Here is a 24,299-nt window from a genome sequence, read left to right as displayed (position 1 = left end):
AAGAGACCTCAGGAGGTCATCTAGTCCAACCCCCTGCTCAAAGCAGGACCAACACTAACTAAATCATCACAACCAGGGCTTTGTCAAGCAGGGCTTTAAAAACTTCTAAGGAAGGAGATTCCACCACCTCCCTAGGTAACGCATTCCAGTGCTTCACCACCCTCCTAGTAAAATAATGTTTCCTATTATCCAACCTAGACCTCCCCATTGCAACTTGAGATCATTGCTTCTTGTTCTGTCATCTGCAACCACTGAAAACAGCCTAACTCCATCCTCTTTGGTACCCACCTTCAGGTAGTTGAAGGCTGCTATCAAATCCCCCCTCACTGTTCTCTTCTGCAGACTAAATAAGCCCAGTTCCCTCAGCCTCTCCTTGTAAGTCATGTGCTCCAGCCCCCTAATCATATTTGTTGCCCTCTGCTGGACTCTCTCCAATTTGTCCACATCCCTTCTGTAGTGGGGGGACCAAAACTGGACATAATACTCCAGCTGTGGCCTCACCAGTGCTGAATAGAGGGGAATAATCACTTCCTACAATCTGCTGGCAATGCTCCTACTAATACAGCCCAATATGCCGTTGGCCTTCTTGGCACCAAGGGCACACTGCTGACTCATATCCAGCTTCTAGCCCATTACAATCCCCAGGTCCTTTTCTGCAGAACTGCCGCTTAGCCAGTCTGTCCCCAGCCTGTAGCGATGCATAAGATTCTTCCTTTCTAAGTGCAGGACTCTGCACTAGTCTTTGTTGAACCTCATCAGATTTCTTTTGGCTCAATCCTCCAATTTGTCTAGGTCACTCTGGACCCTAACCCTACCCTCCAGGTTATCTACCTCTCCCCCCAGTTTAGTGTCATCTATGAACTTGCTGAGGGTGCAATTAATCCCATCATCCAGATCATTGATAAAGATGTTGAACAAAACCGGCCTCAGGACCAACTCCTGGGGCACTCCGCTTGATACCGGTTGCCAACTAGACATCGAGCCATTGATCACTACCTGTTGAACCAGACAATCTAGCCAACTTTCTATCCACCTTATAGTCCATTCACCCAATCCATACTTTTTTAACTTGCTGGCAAGAATACTGTGGGAGACCATATCAAAAGCTTTGCTAAAGTCAAGATATATCACATCCACCACTTTCCCATATCCACAGAGCCAGTTATCTCATCATAAAAGGCAATCAGGTTGGTGGCATGACTTTCCCTTGGTGAATTCACGTTGACTGTTCCTGATCACCTAATCCTCATCATGCTAAGATCAAGTGGCTTGACAGTCCAAAGACTGTTATTTAAGCACAATCTATATTATGTAAGTACTAATGCAAGTTTCTTCTCTCTGTGTACTTTCTGTTTCATCTTTCAGCGCATGATGTACAAAAACATGAGTTCTTTGAATTCACCTGTTCCTCCATCCAATATTTCTTCTTTCACAACAAGCAACTATTTTCCAGAGTAGTTACATTTGATGAACAATCTTTGAAATAGCAATGATTTGAAGATCAAACCATAAAATGATGACAAATATCACACAACTGTGACATGCTAACAACATGTAACAGTTTTTGGGATATTTGTCATCATGCAGAGAATTTTAGTGTGGGATCATTGAGGTTTTTTCATATGACATATGCAAAATGTTGGAGAGCGATCAGATGTGTTGATGAGGGAGATATTCAGCTCCTAATCTAAATAGGCTAGTAGTTGAGGCCAATTTATACAACAACAGTTTGGAAAAGTACAGCAACAATCTAGCTATATGAATGTAAATAAAATACTCCCCCACAGTAACAGGGGGTAGCCGTGTTAGTCTGTATCCACAAAAACAACAAGGAGTCCAGTGGCACCATAAAGACTAACAGATTTATTTGGGCATAAGCTTTTGTGGGTAAAAAACCTCATTCCTTCAGATGTATGGAGTGAAAGTTACAGATCCCAGTCCCTATTCAAGCCCAAATTAATGGTGTTAAATTTGCAAATGAATTTTAGTTCTGCTGTTTCTCTTTGAAGTCTGTTTCTGAAGTTTTTTTGTTCAAGAATAGTGACTGTCCCCATATCTTCTCTGGCAACACCATCAGAGGACCCAACCCCATCAGCCATACCATCAAGGGCTCATTCACCTGAACGTTTACTAATGTTATATTTGCCATCATGTGCCAGCAATGCCCCTCTGCCATGTACATTGGCCAAACCGGACAGTCCCTATGTAAAAGATTAAATAGACACAAATTGGACATCAGGAATGGTAACATACAAAAGCCAGTAGGTGAACACTTCAATCTCCCTGGACATTCTATAACAGACTTAAAAGTCACTATTCTTGAACAAAAAAACTTCAGAAACAGACTTTAAAGAGAAACAGCAGAACTAAAATTCATTTGCAAATTTAACACCATTATTTTGGGCTTGAATAGGCACTGGGAGTAGCTGGCTCATTACAGAAGCAGCTTTGCCTCTCCTGGAATTGATACCTCCTCATCTATTATTGGGAGTGGACTACATCCACCCTGATTGAATTGGCCCTGTTAACACTGGTCCACTTGTGAGGTACTCCCATCTCTTCATGTGTCATTATATAATGCCTGCATCTGTAACTTTCACTCCATGCATCTGAAGAAGTGAGGCTTTTTAGGGCTTGGCTACACTCGAAACTCCAAAGCGCTGCCGCTCCCATGGCAGTGCTTTGAAGTGCGAGTGTGGTCCCAGCACTGCAGGTACTCCACCCCCCCGAGGGGATTAGCTTACAGCACTGGGAGCCTGGCTCCCAGTGCTGGGGCACTGTTTACACTGGCGCTTTACAGCACTGTAACTTGCTGCGCTCAGAGGGGTGTTTTTTCACACCCCTGAGCGAGAAAGTTGCAGAGCTGTAAAGTGCCAGTGTAGCTAAGGCCTTACCCATGAAAGCTTATGGGCAAATAAGTCTTTAAGGTGCCACCAGACTCCTTCCCCCACAGTAACTTCAGCAGTCGTCCTTTAACTCAGTTAGTTCCCTCTCCCCCCTCCCCGCCCTGGCTGCCGCAGCGTGAGCATTCAAACACCAAATGTCCCTTTACCAAATCCCTTCCCCCTTTGCTATATCCCACTCACGGTTGGCGTCAGTGGGTAGCACGGTCCCAGCGTTTGGGATGCACTCGGCCAGGCCTTTTTCCAGACCCTTCAGAAGTGCTACCTGGTACTGCCCTGAAGCTCCACCTCCTAACCTAACTACAGTGATTTCAGCTTTATTTAGTGGCTGGGTAGGAAGGCCTGTTCAGATTTCATTAAGCTCTACTGCTGTCCACATCAACAAAGAGCCCCCCAAGTAGTATAGAATCCTTAGAAGAGGGGAACCAGTAGCACACAGAACCCTTGAGCAGAATCCTTGACACATAATAGAGGCTCTTTTCTCCTCTCGCACTTTGGTTCCCCTACCCAACCAATTATGAGTTTGTGTGTGTTACAGTGCCTCAGAAAGAGTCAATAGAGGAATTCTAGTATAGAGGGGTAGATACCCTCTTCTGCCCTGAGGGGTTTAAAACAGCCTTCGAGGAGGGCTGTGGGAGGAGAAAAGCAGCAAGGCTGATTGGGGGAAACAGCCTCAGCTGGGGGCCACGCCCCAATCAGGGCCCAGCTGGCTCTATAAAGGCTTGAGCCAGGAGCAAAGGCACACAGTCTCTCTCTAGCTGTAGAGGGAGACAGGCCTGGATGCAGGGAGCTAGAGACAAGGTACTGGCAGTGGAGCAGGGCTGGGGGAAGGCCAAGGGAGCTGGGGACCTCCAGCCAAGAAACCCCCCCAGGCTGTGGCCTAGTATAAGGTCAAACAGGTACTGAAGTTGTAGGGGACAGCCCAAGGCTAGACAGAGGCAGCAGGCCCAAACCCCCTTTGCCAGGATGAGTGGCATACACTGCAGTCTGCCCCAGGGAATGGGGCTAGTTAGTGACTGGCAGTAGCCTTACACTGACCTAAGGTGGGGATAGGGGGTGGGAGTTCCCCTGGGTGGGGAGATCCCGAGACTGAGGGGTTACTGCCAGAGAGGCAGAACCCCAGAGAAAGGGGCACCGGGATCCTGGGAGGGACACGGGGGCCAGCGGTAAGGCGGATCACCAGCCTGCAGAGAGCGCTCCGGAAGCTGGATGAGCTAATTCCTGACAGAGACGAGCAGGAGGCGCCGCAGGAGTGAGTCCCACATCGCTTACACATGGTGGAGAATGTGGGCAGTGCGGTCCACCCTGAAACAAGGGGCTAGGGCAAGAACTGGGACAACTGCCTGAGATGGTGGAGAGACAGAAAAAGGGGACGATGGATCCCGGGTATCCTGGGGTGTGTTATGGGGAGAGCCCAGGTGCCATCCCTGACTGGGCCCCGGGGTCAATGCCCCAAAGGAAGGGGACTGACATCCTCCAGGGAATCCGGAAGGCCCAGGAGGGATTGTAGGAGGCGCGGGAGGCCCTCCATGGCCAGCTGGCCCAGCTGGCGAGGGAGCAGCGGGCCCTGGTGAAACTCCTCCACCAGGAAGTTAGGAGGAGCTGCCGACAACAGGGAGCAGGGTGTGAGAAGCTGACTGCCAGGGCCAGGAGGCCTGTGGCAGAGCGTCGGGCTTGCTACGGCTGCAGTCAGACAGGAAACCTAAGATGGGAGTGTCCCTACACGGCTGGAGGCAGGGAACCTCACCCCGCACTGGGACAGCACCCAATCCTTCAAGCAGTCCGCTGTGTAAGGGAACCCTGGTGGCTGCGGGCGTGTTGGGCCTGTGGGCGAAAGGGACACCTAGAGCGGGAGTGCCCCGCCCCAAGGAACATGGCCCAGGGCAACTCAGGGAGGGTTGGCCTGCGGAGGGATGAAAGAAAGATGCCGAGGCCTGGGGCAGCACGGAGGCATGCCTGCTGGAGCTGCTGGGCACCCAGGCATATAAAGAGACACTGCCCCCTCAGGGGAACTGAGGAGAGGCTGGAGGAGGTGCCTGTAGGACCAGGAGGGCCAGAACTGGAGATGGTTGCAGCTGGGATAGAGGGGACCCCAAAGGAGGTCGGGACCCAGATCACCCCTGGGCCAGTCTCCAGTGAAGAAACCCAGACTGAGTGGGCTCAGCAAGAGGCTGGGGCTCTGGTGGTCTGGGAACAGGAGACAAAATGGACCCAGACTTTGAGGGAGGAGGGTCTGGGAGACACGGGCCTAAGGGCGCGGTTCCAGGCTGCATACCAGGCCTGCCGTGAGGCTGAAGAGAGAGCCCTGGACCTCGCTGACGAGTATGGGGCCGTTGTGGAAGAGGAGACCCATTTGCATAAGCGGCTCGAGGAGTTGGAGCGGAAACGGGTGGTTCAGGAGGCACATGGGCGACCGGTGCAGGACCGAAAACCCCCTCACCCCCAGGGATGGGGATTTTGAGGGAGGTGGTGTAGCGGGGTGGACACCCACTCCTGCCCTGTGGGGTTTAAAAGAGCCCTGGAGGAGGGCTGTGGGAGGAGAAAAGCAGCGAGGCTGATTGGGGGAAACAGCCTCAGTTGGGGGCCACACACCAATCAGGGCCCAGCCTGCTCTATAAAGGCTTGAGCCACTGAGGCAAGGTGGGGATAGGGGGTGGGGGTTCCCCCGGGTGGGGAGATCCCAAGACTGAGGGGTTACTGCCAGAGGGGCAGCACCCCAGAGAAAGGGTCCTGGAAGGGACACGGGGGCCAGTGGTAAGACGGATCACCAGCCTGCAAAGGGTGCTCTGGAAGCTGGATGAGCTAATTCCCGACAGAGACCAGCAGGAGGCACCGCAGGGGTGAGTCCCACATTGTTACATCTGGGTAGAAGGCTTATGCCAATAAAGCCTTCACTTAGCTGCAATTCTCTAATTCACCAACAGATGGGGTCAGAGAGGTCCTTCCTCTCTGGAGCTTCAGGCCACAGAGATTACATAAATGTAACCCTTCTGCCCAAGTTGGCAGCAACAAGGGCCGGGTTCTGTATCTAGGGGTTCCGTTTCAATAACACAATGCAAAACCAGCTCGAGCCCCCACCCAGTGACCTGGGACAATTACATACCACCCCCTGGGTGCCTCTAAGAGACAATACTTCCCCTCTCGCAAGCACGGAGTCTGAGTGTAACAGAAAATGTTTAATAACATGATGTAAACAACATCAGCATTAAATTGGAAAAACACCACAAACAGGATTCATAACACAAACCATGAGCAAAAAACCCACCCCAGCAAATTGGGCTGTGTCCTTTCCCTTTGGTTCTTGAATCCAGCAACCCAAAAATCACCCAGAGTCCCCAAAGTCCAACACTCCCAAAGTCTCTTGGAACCAGCAACCACCAAAAGTCCAACAGACCCCAAAGTCTCTGTCCCTGGTCAGTGCAGCCCCAGACTAAAAGGGGGGGGGCATGCACTGTGTTAAGGGGCACCTTACGTGATCTGAGCCGGCTGGCTGTCTCTCCGTGGGGTTCCGCTGCAGCCTTCACCACGATCCAGTCCACTTCCTGCTGTCCCACAAACTGCTCCGCTCTACAAGCTGCTCCGCTCTGCTCCGCTCACCAACCTGTGAGCCGCTCCAGCCATCCCCGCAAACAGCTCCGCTCGCCGTTCCTTGGGCCACTCCAACCAGCCCGGCAATGCTCCGCGCCGCTAGCTGCTCCTCCAGTCATCCCCCCAAATTGCTCCACCACCTGCTTAGCAATATAGCTTCAGGCGCCCCCCACTAGTTAACACAGCACTCAGTAATCTCAGCTCTTAATAACTTTAGCTCTTTTGTGATTTCAGCTCATAGTAGGGGAGCCCCAGTGCTAGTACACCATTGGCCCAAAGTGAATTCAGCTCAACAGCCTGTAACTAGACTCCTAATGGAATCAAAGTTAGCTCTGATATTCAACAGTGGAGAGAGGAAGTAGTACAATTGGTGTTTCAAACCCGGGGGGGGTGGGGAGGCATACCATTAGGTACAAATATCTGTCCCCATCCTCTCTCAATTCACTGGGTTTTGTAACCCATGCCCCTTGTCAAGCAAGTGCTACTTAGGTAATGGTGAAGGACTCACTCAGGCCTTCTGTCATACAACAGTTCCACTGGCCTTGATTCACAGAATCAGGGTAACAAAACTTTATTCTTCCTGCCCCAATAACAGAGAAAACTGGGGATCCCACACCAGCCAAAGTAACCACTTTGAGTTGCTGTTGTTTCATGCCAGGAGAGTGGGTGTGCCTATGCAAACAAGATCAGCCCCTGGAGTTCTTTTCCACACTCGCCGTAATTCACCACCAGATGTCAGGGGAGAGCTCATCCTGACTCTGCTTACATATAGATTTTGAAATGTCATACCTCTATTTTTCAGTTGTATGTGTTAGCAAGACGGAATTCTCTTTGTCTAAATGCTCAGCATGTATCAGATGATAATGACCTTTTAAATTAGTCTAGTATTTTATTTCCAATATTTAGTACCCATGAAGGTACCCAAGTTACACTGGAGGGTGTCTAGAGATCTATCCATAGAACATGTTCAGCATGGACAACAGTAGAGTAGATCACATCCCACCACCCAGATAAAATATCTCACAGGAAAAAATAAACTTCCATCACATAAAATAGAACAGATAATGGCTGGCAAGCTAGTGGGAGAACAGGGGAATAAAAATACACTTCATTTAGCACCATGAAGGTTCTCCCTATCGCACTGTGTTGCCTGGGTCACAGATTCAAATCAGACTCTAATGGTGAAGAAAAAGACACTTGGGGAAATACCATCCGTAGCTATAGAGTAGTTGGCTGAGAGTATTCCACTGTTTGGAGGATACTTAACTGGCTAGCAAACCAACCAGACTTCCCTTAATTTTTCAGACTCAAAGTTCTGAAATAAGAAACGTGCCATGTGATCAGGGCTAGAGCAGCTGACAAATTGTGATAACTGCTCCTGATTGGCTAAGATTTACACCTACAGGCCTATTGTCTTTGTTATTCCATCCTCATCCCCTGCTCACTCGTTTGTCTCATCAGCCTGTTATGCCTTCTGTTTTAGATTGCAAACTCTTTGGGGTAGGACTGTCCGTTACTATATGTTTGTACAGTGCCTAGCACAATGGGGCCCCAACCCTGTATAAATGTTAAATAACAACAATAATGATCTTTTTCAATGCAATTCAAAAGTCTTCATTTTCCAGATATTTCATCTATAAACCACAAATCAAGGTTTCAGCACTATCACATTTTAAATGTAGCTGTATATGTCCTTTTGTGAGGCTTTGATAAAGTGAAATATTTCATAATAAGCCCAGGGTGTTGACAGAGATTCCACAACATCCCTATGCAATTTGTTCCAGTGCTTAACTACCCTGACTGTTAGGAAGGTTTTCTTAATGTCCAACCTAAACCTCCATTGCTTCAATTTACACTCATTGCTTCCTGTCCTATACTCAGAGGTTAATGAGAACAATTTTTCTCCCTCCTCCTTCTAACAACCTTTTATGTACTTGAAAACTGTTATGTCCCCCCTCCTCAGTCTTCCCTTCTACACCCTAAACAAACCCATTTTTTCACTTTTTTTCCCTAGGTCATGTTTTCTAGACCTTTAATAATTTTTTGTTGCTCTCCTTTGGACTTTGTCCACATCTTTCCTGAAATGTGGCACAAAGAACTGGACACAGGGCTCCAGGCCTTATCAGTGCATAGTAGAGTGGAAGAACTACTTCTTTTTTTGCTTACAACATTCCTGCTAATAAATCCCAGAATGCTGTTCGCTTTTTTTGCAACAGTGTTCCACAGTTGACTTATATTTAGCTTGTGATCCACTATAACCCCCAGATACCTTTCTGCAGTACTCGTTCCTAGGAAGTCATGTTCCAGTTTGTTTTCGTGAAAATTGATTGCTCAGTCCAAAATGCAGCAGCAAGATGTGCTGCTTAGGTTTCAGACAAACCATCTCACTATAGTTGAGTGGGAAATAGTTTTCCTGTTCTGTGCAAATGTTTGAAATATCAAAACGTTTTCCAATCCTGAATCAAGATGAAATGTCAAAATCCCCAAATGTTTTGCCCCCAAAAAACATTAAAAAACAGTTTGGGTAAATTGAAATGTTTTGTTTCGATTTTGATTTTTTTCACATTTTTTGTAGTTTAAATGTAATAACATATCTAAACAACAAGTTGTCCTTACTCAACAAATCCTAACTTTGATTTGAAAATGTCAAAATGGGACAGGTAATATAATTCAGTGTGGGAAATTTGGGGGAAGCACAAGAGAGGGAGACATGGCTGTCTAGTCATTCCAAGCTGCCTGAGGGCTCCCCTTCTTGATGGCAAGAACATATTTGTATTTTGATATAATTTGGGTCCTATCCTTATCCTGTTTGGCTTAAGGGATACATATTCTGCATCATGTTCTGCCCTTTAGACTCTGAAATTTGTGTTTAAGTAGCCACCTGACTTGGGGGATTTGTTTTTAGCAGGTATATATTTTTGACACTTTCCTTTTGCTTTACAATAGGGAGATGGTTGAATATCACAGTAAGCAAAGGAGCAAACCTCACTGAAGTGGGGCTGATGGCTCAGGCAATCAGTAATGGGATATCGAACCTTTCACTTAGAAATCACTGGTTTGAATGCAGCTGTGTTTAGCAGTGTTCAAAAGTCATTATCCTCTGATTGCTGTTCACAGTATGTGAAATGAGTTGGTTGTCAAAGACCTGTTTGCAAGAGACAGGTGTTCACATCACAAAACCACCACTATGGTCATCACAATTGGCAGCCTCAGCAGAGAAGCCAATGATTCCCTCCAAGGCAGGGTTCAGCCACATTAAGGGAAGATTACGGGCAAGTTTGCACTGCCGCAGCAGTCTAAATTATAATGACTCAATCTTCCACCACTTTGAACAGAACAGTTGCTGCTGTTCAGTCTCTAAGGCTGTCAATCTGGCACTTCCCAAACATTGAATTCAGTTTAAAAGAAGGAGAAGGGGAAAAAAAACCTTTCCATGAGTTCTGCAAAGTTAAACTCTCCATCGCTTGAGAGGCTAATGGAGAGCAGGAGCTCAACATTGACACAGGATTGAAAAAGGTAATCCAGCTAGTAGCCCATCAGTAGGAGCTTTAACTCCTGAAAGGGTCATAAAGGTTTCTTTTTCCTCCCTCAAATCCAAGTTAAAAGACAGGGATTTTAGTTTTGTAAATTTGGACAGCTCAGGTTTGCTTTACAAAACTGTCAATGCAATGGCAATTTCTGTGTTCAAAACCATTCCCTGTTCTCACAGCACATTTACTATTCTTGTTGTTTGTATCAAAAATAACTTTTCCAATAGAAAATCATTCTTTAAAGGAATCCAGTCACCTATAAGGAGCTGCTGGGGAAGCAGCAGCTAATCTGAGGGGGCAAAGAGTCCAGGAGAGCTGGCTGTATTTTAAAGAAGCCTTATTGAGGGCGCAGGAACAAACCATCCCGACGTGCAGAAAGAATAGCAAATATGGCAGGCGATCAGCTTGGCTTAACAGTGAAATCTTCGGTGAGCTTAAACTCAAAAAGGAAGCTTACAGGAAGTGGAAATTTGGACAGATAACTAGGGAGGAGTAAAAAATTATTGCTATAGCATGCAGGGGTGTAATCAGGAAGGCAAAGGCACAACTGGAGTTGCAGCTAGCAAGGGATGTAAAGGGTAACAAGAAGGGTTTCTACAAGTATGTTAGCAACAAGAAGAAGGTCAGGGAAAGTGTGGTACCCTTACTGAATGGGGAAGGCAACACAGTGACAGATGATATGGAAAAAGCTGAAGTACTCGATGCTTTTTTTGCCTCAGTCTTCACAGACAAGGTCAGCTCCCAGACTGCTGCACTGGGCAACACAGTATGGGGAGGAGGTGAGCAGCCCTCAGTGATGAAAGAACAGGTTAAGGACCATTTAGAAAAGCTGGACATGCACAAGACCATGGGTCCAGATCTAATGCATCCTAGGGTGCTGAAGGAGTTGGCTGATGTGATTGCAGATCACTGGCCATTATCTTTGAAAATTTGTGGCGATCAGGGGAGGTCCCGGACAATTGGAAAAAGGCAAATATAGTGCCCATATTTTAAAAAGGGAAGAAAGAGAACCTGGGGAACTACAGACCGGTCAGCTTCATTTCAGTCCCTGGCGAAACCACGAAGTAGGTCCTCAAGGAATCCATTTTGAAGCACTTGGAGGAGAGGAAGGTGATCAGGAACTGTCAACAAGGATTCACCAAGGGCAAGTCATGCCTGACCAACCTGATTGCCTTCTATGATGAGATAACAGGCTCTGTGGATATGGGAAAGCGGTGGATGTGATATATCTTGACTTTAGCAAAACTTTTGATATGGTCTCCCACTGTATTCTTGCCAGCAAGTTAAAAAAATATGGATTGGATGAATGGATTATAAAGTGGATAGAAAGCTAGATTTGTCTGGCTCAACAGGTAGTGATCAACGGCTCGATGTCTTGTTGGCAGCCAGTATCAAGCGGAATGCCCCAGGGGTTGGTCCTGGGCCGGTTTTGTTCAACATCTTTATCAATGATCCGGATGATGGGATTACTTGCACCCTCAGCAAGTTTGCAGATGACACTAAACTGGGGGGAGAGGTAGATATGCTGGCGGGTAGGGATAAGGTCCAGAGTGACCTAGACAAATTGGAGGATTGGACCAAAAGAAATCTGATGAGGTTCAACAAGGACAAGTGCAGAGTCCTGCACTTAGGAAGGAAGAATCTTATGCACTGCTACAGGCTGGGGACAGACTGGCTAAGCGGCAGTTCTGCAGAAAAGGACCTGGGGATTACAGTGGATGAGAAGCTGGATATGAGTCAGCAGTGTGCCCTCGTTGCCAAGAAGATCAATGGAATATTGGGCTGTATTAGTAGGAGCATTGCCAGCAGATCAAGGGAAATGATTATTCCCCTCTATTCGGCATTGGTGAGGCCACACCTGGAGTATTGCGTCCAGTTTTGGTTCCCCCACTACAGAAGGGATGTGGACAAATTGGAGAGAGTCCAGTGGAGGGCAATGAAAATGATTAGGAGGGTGGGGCATGTGACTTACGAGGAGAGGCTGAGGGAACTGGGCTTATTTAGTCTGCAGAAGAGAAGAGTGAGGGGGTATTTGATAGCAGCCTTCAACTACCTGAAGAGCAGTTCCAAGGAAGATGGAGCTAAGCTGTTCTCAGTGGTAGCAGATGACAGAACAAGAAGTAATGGTCTCAAGTTGCAGTAGGGGAGGTCAAGATTGGATATTAGGAAACACTATTTTACTAGGAGGGTGGTGAAGCACTGGAATGGGTTACCTAGGGAGGTGATGGAATCTCCATCCTTAAAGGTTTTTAAGGCCCGGCTTGACAAAGCCTTGGCTGGGATGATTTAGTTGGGGTTGGTCCTGCTTTGAGGTCTCTTCCAACCCTAATATTCTATGATTAGCTAAAACTATACAAATAATAAAACAAACCTCCAATCCTGGCATGCACATGCTTAACATGCATGTGAATTGTTCCATTGATGTTATTCATGTTAAGCATGTGCATCAAAATTTGCAGGCTCAGCACCTTCAGTAGTACAAATTATGTAAAAACCAATTGCTTCTTTATAACATAGTTTGACTGTTCCTGGCTATAGTATAAAGGAACAATTGGTTTTTATAACATTTATACTATTGTAGGCACTGAGCCTGCAAACTTTGATGTACATGCTTACGTTAATAGAACAATGCACATGCATATTAACCACATATATTTCTGGATTGTAGCATACACACAATATGCGCACCGTAGCACAGGTATAAATAGCTGTATAGAAGGAGAGGCACTGTTTAGGTGAATAGAGTAAAGACATGCCTGAACCTTGCGGCTATGTACTCTATATGGCTCTCTACTCACCCAAGCAGTGCCTCCCCATCTGCACTGCTATTTTTAGCAATGTAGTGTCCCACAGCTACCTCCCTGCTGCTGGAGCCTTTCCTTGCTGCAGAGGCCTGTTGGAGCTTTTCCTCACTACTTCCCCCATCCCAGAACCTTTCACTGACACATGTAGCTGTGTGGATGCTGCCTGCTTGTCACTGCAACGTATAAACTACACCGGGCTGAAAGTGAGCAGGTACGGGCCGGTACTCCGTACCGGTAAGAACCAGCACCGACCCATACCCAGCCCATTAAAGCACTGCCATGGCAGCACTTTGATGTCCCTGCCTCTTTTTCCTCCCCTGTCGAGGGCCCTGCCGGTAGGGTCCGTACTGGCAGGGCCGCCGCCGAGGCAGGGGGGGTAAGGGTCAGCAACGTTAAAGCACTGCCGTGGCAAAGGACCCTGCAGCGCTTTAACATCCCTGCCCGTTTTGCTGCCCCCCTTTCCCTGGCTGCTGACGGGCGTCTGGAGCTCCAGGCCCTTTAAATCAACACGGGATCCCTGCGGGGGATGCTGCCCCCCCCAGCCCTGCCCCTTCTGCACGAGGCCCTGCCCCTCCTGGGGGCCAGAGCCACCCCTGCCCCGTACCTGTAAGTGTCCTCAGTTACTTTCACCCCTGAACTACACATACCCTGCACACTATTGCAAGAGGTGTGCGGTGTAGTGTAGCCTTAGACTGTAAGTGCTCCTCCGCTAGGCAGCTGTTATTTGTCTGACACAGTTCTCCTAATGGTGTAATGCCATGTTCAACTATGACACTATATGAGCAATAATGATGTGTCATTGTGAATCACTTGAGTTCACAGCTGGCCCTTTACACGGTACAAAGAGCCATGTATGCAGTCTGCAAAACAAAACTAAATTAATTTGCTTATCACAACAACTAGGTGAACCACAGAAGCAAACTGAACTGAGCAACAAAATAAACAAAAATTAGCAACAGCATGCCCCTTCCTAGAGCAATGCCCTGCTGCTGCAGGGAGACAGATGGGTCCACATTCTTATTCTATATTCTCTCTACCAAAAAAGTTAGTTATGTCATCAGTATAATAAACGGGACCTTCTATAGCAACTGCTCTGCCACTGCTGTTTGTCTTTGCTCCTTTGTGTGCAGAGTCTGATTGGAGGCACTCATTTGTGCAAACACTGGCATGGAGGAGACAAAAAAGGAAGGAAGCCAGCAGCACTGAATCAAGAGCAGGAGAATAGTGAGATGATTGTTATTTCCACATTTGGCCCGGCCTGTATCACAGATACGCAGCCTATTACCCCTGCATCTTGCTCTTAAACTGAAGCAGATGGAAAAAATCTACCTAGACACATTCATTTTGGTTCATCGACTCCCTTTTTCATTTTGTGCCTCTTCTTGCTTGCTGGGGCTCACATTCTCCCTCTCACACCTGTAAGTGCCTCGACAGAGCTTTTTGTAAACAAAGCAATATTTACTAATTTCAATAATTTGGGAGTTATATTACTAAAAATTAGATGTCTCTTTGCAAATATTAAATAGACCTCATCACTGTCCTGTGATGTTGGTAAGCCCCATTTTACACTGAGACACACATTATCCCCATTTTACACTGAGACACACATAGGTGACATGATTGACCCAAGGCCAAAAATTAATCAATAGCAGAACAAATCATGAGAGTCTGTCTCAGAGACCCGTTCTTGATGAATTAGGATAGGCTAACTGAATATTTTTCTCTTTCTCTACAAAATAAAGCTGTATACAGTTAGTAAGGGAAAGTCATTTTTCCTTGGGCAGTCTAAGAAAACTTAAAAATGGGAAAGCTGTGGACTGTTAGCTAGATGTCCATACCAGTGCTACCAGCTCTGCCACTAATTTGCTGTGTGGCCTCGAGTGATGAAATAGGAATTATCTGTAATATTTTTATGAAGCCAATGTGTGCTTCAGTTTCCCTCTGTGCTTTGCATTGCTACCCAGTGGGGGGCAAAAGGGTTAAGTTTGCTTTTGGGGCAGAACAGGAGACATGAGGTGTGTGTGTCACTATCATGACTATGGCTATGATTTAGTCACGGGTATGTTTAGTAAAAGTCATGGAGAGGTCACTGGCAATAAACAAAAATTCATGCCTGTGACCTGTCCATGACTTGTACTATACATATCCCTGACTAAATCATAGCTGGAGGGGGGCAGGGGAGGGCTGCTCTAGGGGGCAGAGGTCCACTGGTGTGGGGCAGGGCAGGGGCCAGGAGCACTAGCTGCTGGGAGCCACTGAGCAGCGGCTGCTTCAGCCGCCCCCAGGGCTGCCCACCCGCCTCGGCTCCAGCTGCTGGAGGCCACAGAGCTTCAGCTGTTCCCACCTCCCCCGAGACCGCTGCTTAGGCAGTCCCCGGGGCCAGCCATGCTGGCCGCTGCTCAGTGGTCCCTGGAGCCAGCTGCTTGGGGCTGCCCAAGCAGAGGCTGGTGCAGCTGGCCCTGGGGCCACTCCAGCAGTGCCAGTGAGGCTGGCTGCAGGGCCGCCCGAGCAGATGGCTGTGGAGCTACTCAAGTCAGCTGCTTGGGTAGCCCTTGGGTCAGCCACACTGGCCGCTGCAGAAGTCACAGAGCTCTCGGAAAGTCACGGAATCCATGATTTCCATGACCTCCGGGACAGACACAGAGCCCTAAACATAACCCATCTGGGTCTATAGGAGCAGCTAACAAGGCCAATAAAATCAAGGTGGACCTTCTTGTCAACTGTTGGAAATGGGCGAAGTAATTTTCCCTCTCTTGATATTCACCCCTTCTTGTCAACTGTTGAAAATAGGCCACTTCCACCTTAACTGTATTGGCCTCGTTAGCACTGAACCCCCACTTGGTAAGGCAACTCCCATCTTTTCATGTGCTGTAATATTTATGCTGCTTACTGTATTTTTCACTCCATGCATCTGATGAAGTGGGTTTTAGCCCAGAAAAGCTTATGCCCAAATACATTTGTTAATCTCTAAGGTGCCACAAGGACTCCTTGTTGTTTTTGCTGATACAGACTAACACGGCTACCACTCTGAAACCTAATCTCCTTAGACTCTTTAAAAAATCCATTATGTGCTATATGCATTTTTAGACTCCTAAATACATTTGGAAATCTGGTTCTTAGTGCATATCTGTAAAAATTAGAACACGAATATTTACTTATCTTTGCAAAGTCCTATTCAATCTGAGGATGAAAAGTGCCCATATATAAGTTTTATTGTAAAAAATCACCAGCCAGCCAGATAAAGCAGTGGATTAGTCCATCAGGGAATTGTGAGCCTTCATAAAAGCCACTTGGAAAGGTTGCTAAATTATTTATTGGAAATAGACTCAAATACATTTAGGTTAGGATTGTTATGGGTGTCTCAGGTGTTCGACTCCCATTGGCTTTCCGTTGAAAATCACAGCCTTAATTAGCATGAGACTTCCAGGCCTAAAACACAAAGGACGCTTCATTTTCACTGTCATGGATTTTCTTTTAATTCACAAGGCACTCGGGGGGATGACCCAGGTCATTATAAACCAGTTAGCCTGATATCAATCTTGGGCAAAACAAATGAAAGGTGGTATGGGATTCAACCAATAAAGAATTGAAGTATGGGGATATCATTAATGCCAGCCAGCACTATTTTATGGAATATAGCTCTTGTCAAACCCTGCTTTCATTTTTTGACAAGATTACAAGGTTGGTTGATAATGGCAGCTGCATAGATGTAAGGCATTTGGTAAGGAGTAGATCTGAAGCCTTAGACTTTTGTAAGGCAATTGACTTGGCACTGCATGACATTATGATTAAAATATTAGCACTATACAATATTAATAAAGCATATGTTAAATGGATTAAGAACTGGCTAACTGACAGAACTCAAAAAATAATTGTCAGTTAGGAATCCTCTTGGAATAGAGGTGTTTCTAGTGAGGTCCCTAAGGGATCTCTTCTAGGCCTGATGTATTCAATAATTTTTATAAATGATTTGGAAGTAAATATAAAATCATTGCTCATAAATCATATGGATGGCACAAATTGGGTGGAGTGACAAATAATAGTAACAGAGCAACCATACAGAGCAATCTGGATTGCTTGGTAAATTCAGCCCTTTCAAACAAAATGCATTTTAATACAGCCAAAAGCAAGGTCATTTTACATACTATATTTTAATATAATAAAAGTCAAAATAAAATTAATCTAAATGATAAATTAAAATGATATGTTTTTACCTCATGGAAATGACAGGTTTTAATGTTCCCAAATTGATTAAAAAAAATTCATTTCACAGAAATTTCACCTCTTCAGTCCAGATCCATAATCCCAGCCTTAATTCTTGATTTCAATGGAAATTAGGATCTTAAATACCTGTGTGGATCTGGGCCTGTGGGATGCAATTCAGAATGGTTTCCCTCCCTAAATGTTGGGCTTTTCCCACAGGATGAATCATAGAATATCAGGGTTGGAAGGGACCTCAGGAGGTCATTGAGTCCAACCCCCTGCTCAAAGCAGGACCAATTCCCCAACTAAATCATCCTAGCCAAGGCTTTGTCAAGCCTGACCTTAAAAACCTCTAAGGAAGGAGATTCCACCACCTCCCTAGGTAACCCATTCCAGTGCTTCACCACCCTCCTAGTGAAAAAGTTTTTCCTAAAATCCAACCTAAACCTCCCCCACTGCAACTTAAGACTATTACTTCTTGTTTTATCATCTGCTACCACTGAGAACAGTCTAGATCTATCCTCTTTGGAACCCTCTTTCAGGTAGTTGAAAGCAGCTATCAAATCCCCCCTCATTCTTCTCTTCTGCAGACTAAACAATCCCAGTTCCCTCAGCCTCTCCTCATAAGTCATGTGCTCCAGACCCCTAATCATTTTTGTTGCCCTCCGCTGGACTCTTCCCAATTTTTCCACATCCTTCTTGTAGTGTGGGGCCCAAAACTGGACACAGTGCTCCAGATGAGGCCTCACCAATGTCGAATAGAGGGGAATGATCATGTCCCTCTATCTGCTGGTAATGCCCCTACTTATGCAGCCCAAAATGCCGTTAGCCTTCTTGGCAACAAGGGCACACTGTTGACTCATATCCAGCTTCTCATCCACTGTAACCTCTACGTCCTTTTCTGCAGAACTGCTTCCTAGCCATTCAGTCCCTAGTCTGTAACAGTGAATGGAATTCTTCTGTCCTAAGTGCAGGACTATGCACTTGTCCTTATTGAACCTCATCAGGTTTCTTTTGGCCCAATTCCAGTTTCCCACCAGCTCTGGACATAATAATACAGACTAAAATTCTGGGACAAGAAAATGGACTTGGGATATCTTCCTTGGTAATTCCCAATAGTTCAACTATATTGAGAGAAAGAAATAGGCTCTATAAGATACTAAGGCCTTGGCTACACTTACCAGCTAGTTCGACGGCTGGAAATCGAAGTTCTGGGTTCGACTTATCGCGTCCAGTCTGGACGCGATAAGTCGAACCCGGAAGTGCTTGCCGTCGACTGCGGTACTCCAGCTCGGCGAGAGGAGTACCGCGGAGTCGACGGGGGAGCCTGCCTGCCGCGTGTGGACCAAGGTAAGTTCGAACTAAGGTACTTCGACTTCAGCTACGTTATTCACGTAGCTGAAGTTGCGTACCTTAGTTCGAATTGGGGGGGGTAGTGTAGACCAAGCCTAAGTAATGATACTCAAGAGATTTCTCTCATGCAAGATTTGACTATCATCTCATTCTTAAATGAGACAGAGAAACAATTCTTTTTGGGGGAAAAAATGTGTATAGCAAACCATAGTATGCTGGAAAAAAATGTGTTCTCTCCATCTGGATTAAACATAGCCAAACAATAAAATGCAATGAGTAAATTCAGAGAGGTTTTCACATTATTTGAAAGATAAGAAGATGGATCTCAATAGGATTTGGTTCTTGTTTCTTGTGTTAGGAGTAATATAATGAATTATTTTGTTAAAACATTTTCTCTTTAGTGATTTGGGGTCAAATCCTGTACTCAGTGTTGCTCACACACTTCCTACTGAAGTCATCTGGAGAAGCATTAGGGCTGTCAAGCGATTAAAAAATTAATTGTGATTAATCGCACTGCTAAACAATAATAGCATACTATTTATTTAAATATTTGTGGATTTTAGAGCCTTCAAGTTCACTCAGTCCTACTTCTTGTTCAGCCAATCGCTCAGACAAACAAGTTTGTTTACATTTGCAGGAGATAGTGCTGCCCGCTTCTTGTTTACTGTGTCACCTGAAAGTGAGACCAGGTGTTCTCATGGCACTGTTGTAGCCGGCATCGCAAGATATTTACGTGTCAGATGCACTAAAGATTCATATGTGCCTTCATGCTTCAACTACTATTCCAGGGGACATGCGTCCAAGCTGATGACGGGTTCTGCTCGATAACAGTCCAAAGCAGTGTGGACCAACGCATCTTCATTTTCATGATCAGAGTCAGATGCCACCAGCAGAAGGTGGATTTTCTTTTTTGGTGGTTCTGCTTTTTTAAGACTTCTGAAAACATGCTGCACAGCTCATCTCTCTCAGATTTTGAAAGGCACTTCAGATTCTTAAACCTTGGGTCGAGTGCTGTAGCTATCTTTAGAAAACTCACATTGGTACCTTCTTTGTGTTTTGTCAAATCTGCAGTGAAAGTGTTCTTAAAGTGAACAACATGTGCTGGGTCATCATCCGAGACTGCTATAATATGAAATATATAGCAGAATGCAGGTAAAACAGCAGGAGACATGCAATTCTCCCCCAAGGAGTTCAGTCAAAAATTTAATTTAACACTTTTTTTTTAACGAACATCAGCAGCATGGAAGCATGTCCTCAGGAATGGTGGCCGAAGCATGAAGGGACATATGAATGTCTAGCAAATCTGGCATGTAAATATTTTGCAATGCCAGCTACAAAAGTGCCATGCAAATGCCTGTTCTCAGTTTCAGGTGAGATTGTAAATAAGAAGCGGGCAGCATTATCTCCTGTCACTGTAAACAAACTTGTTTGTCTTTGCAATTGGCTGAACAAGAAGTAGGACTGAGTGGACTCGTAGGCTCTGAAGTTTTCCATTGTCTTGTTTATGAGTGCAGTTCTGTAACCAAAAAAATCTACATTTGTAATTTGCACTTTCACGACATTGAGATTGCACTACAGTACTCATATGTGCGAGGTGAATTGAAAAATACTATTTCTTTTATCATTTTTACAGTGCAAATATTTGTAATAAAAATAACAGACGCTGATTTCAATTAGAACACAGAATATGAAAATATAGAAAAATATCCAAAATATTTAATACATTTCAATTGATATTCTATTGTTTAACAGTGCGATTAAAAGTGTGATTAATCGCAATTAATTTTTTGAATTAACTGCGATTGACAGCCCTAAGTAGCATCTATGTATCAAAGGAGATAATTTAACCCCTGACTTGTAACACTGTTGTGCATGTGCTGTCCCTAAGCATCTCACATTCTTTTCCCGCCTGTCTTTATACATGTCATATGGAGGGAATCTTTGTGCTTGTGAAAATGAAGAACTGGAAGAACTCACTAGAGAAAGGAAGTAAATCTTGCTATATGCAAAAATAGCCACATGTTTGGGAATAGTGGTGAGTAGGTGATCACAATTTGACATATGCTACTATCATTGGACAGCATATCTCACACTCAGTCAATCCAGTGCATAACTAGGACACAGGGAGTAGGTTTTTATTTTTCCAGAGCTGCATGGACTCCCTAATCACTGCAAGCTAAAGCTTGCATGTGGTGGCCACAGAAACACTGTCTTCCTGGGTGGCTAGAAATGCTTTTCTCCTTGTGGATAATATTCTCTTGGAGATGTTGCATGCAGGCCATTAGCTAGGCCTCCAGCCCTATGATAAGACTCTTCCTAGTAAACTGGATGGGAGATTCTCACACCATATTTATCCTTGCCACTTCTTTTACTTATGCACTTAACTCAGCAGAGGTTAGGATTTAGCCAATAATATGAACAGGCATTCTGCAGACTCCCACACGCAGCAGCAACCAAACTTCAGTCCAGGTTGCCAGAGGAAAAAAGGTTGTTTAGTTAACCCATTGTGGTCAAACAAGAGGTTTTCTGTCACTGCTTGTCTGCAATATTTTTATTAATAAATAAGAATACTTTCTTTTAATATGTAGCTTTATTGTTTTTAATATATGTGTCCTACTCTTAGCATAGGCATGTAATTCCTCTTCCTATGCGTTGGAGAAAAGAGCTCATTAAAGGGAGCACCGACCCCTCCATTGGACCCTTACCAGAAGAGATATCAGTATTTACCTTCTCAGTCTTGGTGGAATGCACCTTTCTTTTTCACATTTCTCCTAGCAACAAATGCAATGGTTCTCTACATACATTTGCAAGGTTATTTATATTTCTTCTTTTCTTCTGGTAATCAGTTCATGAATAAATGGAGAGAATGGGTGCTGGGGAAAGCTTTAAGAAAATTGATTATTTAAAAATATATTCAGTGGCTCCAGAAGCAGTGGAAAATGACGGATTTATGAAGCAGTGAAAGTAGGATACATTCAGGAATAAAACCCTAGTTAAAGATTTCCTGAATTGCTATTGAAATGAGAGCACATGGTACAGTGGGAACAAGAATGCATAAAGACATCATTCATTACAATCTTCTCAATAATATATTTAAATAGGACTCTCCCTTCCACCTGCAGCATTCTCAGTAGAAAATACTGCACTATCTAAAATCTCCTGGTTTCCTTTAGCCATGGGACTTTAAAATGATTCTGCCACCAGAGGAGCATGTAATGTGCTAGTCAAAGTGTTAACTCTTCTTGGTTGATTTGAAATTCATGAATTAATTTTATGACACACACAAAAAATCTCAAGCTATTTATGGTTAAAGTTGCATTTCCACAGAGGACAATTATTAAGTTATCTAGGGAAAACAGCATTTTTGTCTCTGTCCCCAGCTTTTATTACAAGAGAGCTCTCTCTCACGTTAAATAATCTGTGCACACTGGTAAACATAGCTGGATAGCTTTACTGTTACATATAGCACTCAAAGCATGTCTTTGCTTTGTGTATTTTCACTTTAAAATTCTGTGAAATTATCTGGGAGGGGGGGAAGAGCCCTTTCCGTCCTTTATTTGGACCTTTTCAAAGAACGAAGGTTCCATTAAAACCCTCTTTGATTTTTCTTTCCCACAGAACTGCATTAAACAGCGCTAAAGCAATTAGACTGTCCTACTGAGTGGTGTCTCCTCCAGTTTGCAAACAGCTCAGAAAGGTTACCACATTTGCATAATATCCATACACTGCAGTAACCTTTCCAGATCAATCAGTGACTCCTGGCGTATTCTGTTTTTGTTTGCTGTGTTTTGGAAAGGTTCCATATACGTATATAGCAAGCAGGACACAGAAATGCGGGATTAAGTTCTGGAAACACAGGAACTCCAGTGGAAGGAAGCCCCTCACGTTGTATTAGATGAGATATTTTCCATCATATTATTATGGCACTGGAGTATTGTTAGACATGTTCAAAAAATAAATATAACCCCCTTATTTTATACTTAGTTCATAAAGCTGCAGCCCTTTTACCTCCCTTAGATTATGCTGGTCCCTTCAGATCTCTGTGAGTGACTAACCACCTTCCAGAATAATTGTGCCCAGACAATGGTATCTTTGGAATGTGCTGTATTTTACCATCCAAAGGTGGAGCTGCAGTATTCATAAAAGAATTATTCTGACCATTCCCTGTGATCATGATTCTGCCTCTTCCCCCCAGGCACCAACAGAAACAAATTGGAGGGAAAGAAAATTCAGCTACTAAAAAATCTGCTAAATGCTTAGAATTTTGTGTACATTTATCTTCCCTCTCCCACTCTCCTCGGTCCTCTGCTTGTTGTCAAGGTAAGAGGACAACTTCCCTCTGGCAACTGCAGTGCTGATCTCCCTAATTTCTCTAAAGACATTACAACAGAGCAGCTGACTCTCTCCTGCTGGCCCCCAAGAACAAGCAGCATCACTTCTGCAAAACTCACATTGCTTGCAATAAATGATTGTTACAAACAGACATCAAAAATAAGCAAAAGGCCATTTTGAAAGGCAGAGATGGGTTAATGCACCTCACAGTAATTCAGGGTAAGAAAAAAACAACAACACCTGACTAACCGCCCTTACTGAATTATAAAGCATTGCTCTGGAAGTTCATGTTGTTCATGTTTATCCAGATGAGCTTGCATTTTTATTGAACAAAGCCTGCCAGGGATAGCTGAAATGCCCCACACTAAAGTATTTGGAAAATTGAATTAAACTGTTGACTCTCCTTTTTAATCTGATCAAAGGGACTTAATTAGTTATTGTTGCATTAAGCAATGATGAGCAAGTGAGGGGGAATATTCACACTGCATAACAAATTCAGGCACTCTATTAGATTATGCAATTTCAACAAATGGGATTCAAATCGGATTTGTGGACACCATCTTCATAATCAAGCACTGGTGATAAAGACTGGCTGGCTAAATGCACGGAAAACTCAATTAGTGGCAGTGCTGCAGTATCACTCAAAAAGCAACTTGCTAACTATTGACCTCTTCTGATCACTAGAGGCAAACATTTCTTCCATGGCATATTTTAAGCACCACCTCATAGTTTACAGTTTTATGGCAACTGCTTTCTCTAATGACTCCCCAAGTCTCAGCTCTCCAGACTACAGCATGTGTAGAATGTGACTGTCCACCCCTCATTTATATAAATAAGCACAGCCAAATGCACTTTAATACAGCCATCTGCAAGGTCATAAATGGGGTTGTTCTGGGGCATAATCCAGACCAGTGGGGGGTTGTGTCTCCACATGCCCTGCAACTCTGGATGCCTTAATGCTCTCCTGTGGTAGCTCCCTTGTCTGGGAGTCTACAAGCATGCACTGAGTGTCTGTGTGGTAAGCAGTCCTGGACCAGCAACTCTGACTCCAGCAGCCCAATTGTTATACCACAGCCACACTCTGGTCTCCGCCAGCCTTGGTCATTACTAGCTAATGACCCCAACACACTCCCGTCTCGAATTTCCCCTGAGCTGTCTGCTCTAAAATGTCTAGCCCTCTCCTGGACCACTCAGAGAAATAATGAGGTTTGTTTGCTCCTCTAAAGAGATAACACCCAGCATCTCAATCCAAATACACCACTGAGTCAGTTTAGATTAAAATAAAACAAGTTTATTAACAACAGTACTTAGGTTAAGTGATGCCAAGTAAAAGAAATAGAGGTAGAGATGCTTACAAGCAAATAAACCTGAAAAACACTTTCTAGATACTAAGACTTAACAAAACTACAGTATTGGTTCAAGGTAAGATTCCTACTAAACTTCCTTCCAGCAAGATGACTGACCATCTCCTTGGTCAGAATCTCCCACAAAGTCCAAAGTGCTCAGTTCCTTTTTCTTCTTAGGTAAAAGATAACTTGGGGTTCTTTGCCCCTCTCTTTTATAATCCAGTGAACATCTGAAATGGA

This window comes from Trachemys scripta, chromosome 1 (genome assembly GCF_013100865.1).
Source record: "Trachemys scripta elegans isolate TJP31775 chromosome 1, CAS_Tse_1.0, whole genome shotgun sequence".
Lineage (NCBI taxonomy): Eukaryota > Metazoa > Chordata > Testudines > Emydidae > Trachemys > Trachemys scripta.
The sequence above is the reverse complement of the archived record's forward strand: the minus strand, read 5'-3'. Positions refer to the sequence as shown.